This window comes from Syzygium oleosum, unplaced genomic scaffold, assembly GCF_021117445.2.
Source record: "Syzygium oleosum isolate NSW1041296 unplaced genomic scaffold, Sole_v2.1 Sole_v2.27, whole genome shotgun sequence".
Classification (NCBI taxonomy): domain Eukaryota; kingdom Viridiplantae; phylum Streptophyta; class Magnoliopsida; order Myrtales; family Myrtaceae; genus Syzygium; species Syzygium oleosum.
This window is the reverse complement of record NW_026607511.1, coordinates 3,238,356-3,242,622: the sequence shown is the minus strand read 5'-3', so window position 1 is coordinate 3,242,622 and position 4,267 is coordinate 3,238,356. Positions and strand designations below refer to the sequence as shown.

The 4,267-nt window shown below is 38.3% G+C and overlaps 1 long non-coding RNA gene across 2 annotated transcripts; it reads right to left on the bottom strand.

Annotated features, from left to right (window-relative positions):
• On the bottom strand, positions 1–4,047 carry LOC115691929 (uncharacterized). Of its 2 annotated transcripts, XR_004007048.2 has the most exons (3): positions 2,761–4,047; positions 762–908; positions 1–361 (listed from the first exon to the last, which is right to left on the bottom strand). It is a non-coding gene; the product is annotated as an uncharacterized LOC115691929 (long non-coding RNA). The 2 variants fall into 2 exon arrangements; XR_008814598.1 differs by having other exon boundaries at positions 1–908.
• Between the last annotated feature and the right edge of the window lie 220 nt (positions 4,048–4,267).

Here is a 4,267-nt window from a genome sequence, read left to right as displayed (position 1 = left end):
TTGAAAAGTTATACTATTCAAACTAAGAAATAATTTACATTAAATCCTATTTTAATTTGGAAACTTATCTTTATTAAATAGATAGTACCCTAACATGCAGTCTAATCTAGAAGATAGGTCTAATTGGATAAATTCAAAACATGCAATCCTGGTCTAGTTAGGAAACTATCTTATCCATGTCAACACGACGCTTTTGCTTGACTAGACAAGCAACAGTAGGACGCAGCTCATCACCTTGACTTTGGTGGCTTGCAATTCGCTTGTTCATGTCATTAGCAACACGATTCAACACTTCATTTTGATCGGTATTTTTTGCTTGTGGCCACGTACGAACGGTTGATGGTACACGATCCATAATCACCTACGAAGAGATAATAATAAGCATATGACTTCAGACTAAATCGGTCCATAACTCAGTCTGGATGCCCTATTTCACTTTTCCATTTTTTTTTTCATTTTTCAAGCCATTTTTCGAATTTTCTTTGAAATAACTAGTAACGGGATTCTTCGAAAAAAACAACGGCAAAAAAAATTACTCAGGAAAGCAATGACTCATGATATGTTCGGGGAAATGAAAACATAAGTTGGAAATAAATTCACCAAAAATCTTGGTTCTTTATTTCCTCTCTTTTTGAAAAAAAAAATGCAATTATTACTTCCAAAGTGAAATGACATCGAGTCCATTGCTAACCTCGACTGACCATGGACCGACCAGAGATATGCAGTAAGTAAATTGCAAGACGGAGGGTTAGAGGACTTACTTCACCGATGACCTTGATGCCAATTACATAGACATGCACATGAAACGTGATGCTCGATTTCTTTCTAAAAGGTTTAGCAAAGTGAAGTTAAGAGGATGGTCTGATCACATAGTTTTGCGTATTTGAGTCAAGTCCTCTTAACTTCGGCTTCGTCAAAAGGAATGCCCTATAGTTAGCGGTTTGGTGGACAAGGACAAACCATTTTAACACCAAGAAAGAAAGTTCGGGGAAAGAAAGACAACCTCTACATCGCGATCTCGTGTTCAAGGTTGTTTCTTTCTTAACACCGTCCTAGATTATCTTATCGTAGCCTAGGTCCGGCGGCAGGTTGTGTGTGCAATAATGTAGTGCCAAAACAATATAGGCATGCACAACAATTCATATGCAATTACTGCTTCAGTATTGAAGATAATAAACATTTATTCCCAACACTTCTCTGCAAAATAAATGGTTAGCAAAGACTACTCTCCTTATAACTCCCATTTGCAAGAACATTTAACAGTCAAGATAGGGACTTACTTGGAGTCCTCGTTGCCAAACAAAAATATTTTTGAACAAAGAGAAAATTGGCCTAAGTCCACTAAGAATTTTTTAATTCCTCAACGGAGTCGCCAAGCTGTTGCAACCTACCCGAATGGTGCACCATTGACGGTTTGGCTAATGGATTATTAAGCCTACTATACTTAGCTCGGCTCTCCCAAATCCATACCAATTCGCAACTTATATTTAAGTTCTTAACATGCAACATCATTTCCAATTAGGAGTCGCTACTAATTCATTTCTTGGTGGGTCGATTAGAAATCCAAGCAAAGTATTGAGATATACTTTACTCCTACAAACCAGAGATTATGAGTTTGAGAACTTGATTACGCTAGATTATTCTAATGCTCTTTTAATATCTTTTTTCTTTTATTAGAAAAAAATGTTTAGCAAACAGCTTGAATCAATTTTAAACCTATCTACTAACAGGTCAGGTGATCATATAGGTGTGCAACTAGTAATGAAATACCGAATAATAAAAAAGATGAATAAATTGCAAGATAAGGAGGGTGCACTCACCTCGAAGTAATGAAAGCATTTACAATGTTAGTTATAAAATCAAATCATTATCTTAAATGTAATTTCTAATTTATATTCAATATCACTCAAATCTTTTTAGAGTTCTCTTATATAAATAAGGACTAACCTATATGCCATGCATGTAATGCACTTACTATAATGCGATGATGTACAAAGCATGCCTATTCTAACATGACATGCAATTTCTAAATACGGGCAAAAATTAACATGCAAATATTCTAATATGACATGCACTTCTAGATTAAATTACCCAAAACATATAATCGCTAAGTGACACGCGACGTGATGGGCATGATGATGTGACCTGATGACATGCGCATGATATTTTCGGTATTTTTCATGAAATTCAAAATAAGTGATTAATGAAAATTAACTACACAACTTGAAAAATTATTCTATTCAAACTAGGAAATAATTTAGATTAAATCTTATTTTAACTCTAAAACTTATCTTTATTAAATAGATATTACCCTAACATGCAGTCTAATCTAGAAGATAAGTCTAACTAAATAAATTCTAAACATGCAATCGTAATCTAGTTAGGAAACTATCCTATCTATCACGCAATTCGATCTTTCTAGTATTTTCAAAACATGGCACTTATCTAAATTAAAGATAAAGACTAACCTAATCCACACGCACAATCTACAAAGATTTCAAATTAAAGATTACGATAATCTAAAAAATAACCTACCGTCTCGCGGATTAAATTAGAGATTATCGCAATCTTTAGCACAACAATTATCTAATATTAAGTTGAAATAATAAAAAAAATGATCGGAGATCTTTACGGATCAAATTAGTAATTAAATAAACCCTAATTGAATAATGCCTAAATCTCAATCAAATCAATTAGGTAACACAATCTATCTATATATAGCAATTGAACAATTTAAATCAAATCGGATAGAATCATTACCTAATTTGGGCTTGCGACGAGGGACTTTTGGATTTGTGGCTCGCGGTGCAAGGCCTGGTGATTGGCCATGGAAGTGCTGCTCGGCGTGAAATGTAATAGCTCTGGTTTGCTAAACCTGCGGAAGGAAATTAAGCGCGAGAGCGAGAGTTTCTCCAGTGTTGTCGACAGACCTCGGACGCACGATGAAGGACTACAGGAAGACGCCAAGAACACCTTTTGGCCTTTGTCCCCTTCTTTCTACCGAATCAGCTCACCAGGAATCTATACTCAAAATTTGACTTTTACTCGGATTAAGCCATTGAATAGTTCCACAATCACCACCTGGAGCCTCCTGGATGTTGTGAAATCTTTCTGTCCTGGCCGAGAGTGGAATTCGTGGGACTGAGGGGGGTTTGTTATAGACTGAGCTGGACTTCACGCCAAGGCTATGGGACACGATGGTCACACCGGGAAAGCCGTGATGCGCGCCTGAAGCTTGCCGATTTTTCATCAGGAACACCGAGTTGGATCACCGGAGCGTCGTGGACTGGTGCGGGGCAAATAAACAGCCGCAGTGTCACTACTGCAGATCACCGGGGCTATGGGGGTTCACGGTAGCAGCAAGGTGGTCGCCAATGGAGGGTGGTGTGGTCACACGAGCAGGACAGCAGCCTCTCCGGCTTGGTCTCGCGGGCTGGTTGACGGCTGCAACTGGTGTTTTCGGTTTGGAAGGACATCGCGGCTGCGGTTATTGATGGCTGCCGATAATGAAATTGTTGTTGTAGCAGCTCGTCGCTGGAGGCTGAGATGAGATTGCGGCTGAGTAATGGTCTCAGCCGAGGCTCCTTCTCTCTATTGTTCTCACCTTCCGCGACTCTCTCTCTTCTCGGGATTCTCCGAAGCTCTCTCTCTCTCACTTCTGTGGCCGTGTATTCAATATATGTGGCCTTTCTCTTGAAGAGAACTTCAACCACTTATATAGTGAACGATCCCCATGATTCTCTTCAATCTTCCAGTACCCCGGCTTTCCTTTTTTCAAATTTCTTCCCAAGAATTTTTGATTTTATTTTCGCGAGGAATCTTTTCCATTCAACCCTTTTGGCCGATTTCCTATTGAATATAGCATAGGATCTCCTCCTGCTTCATTCGGCTTCGCTGAGTTTCCAAGTGTGCATGTGTGAATGCCCGAATATATGGCAGAATGAGTGTTCTTGGTGGATGCCAAATATTCTTTTTATATTATTGAATAATGGAAAATCACATGGATTTTCTTTCCTTCTGCACACGTATGGACCGCCCTTGCATTTATTCAGTGGGTTAATTTAAAAAAAAAAAGCACCAACTTTAGGTCTAGGGACAATTCTGGCCGAACTTTTTTTTGTCGCATATAAAAGCACCAACTTTAGGTCAATGGACAATTTTGGCCCGAAATTTTTTTTGTCCCGTAAAAATGCACCAACTTTAGGTCGATGGATAATTATAGCCTCAACTTTTTTTTGTCTCGTAAAAAAGCATCAACTTTCACTTA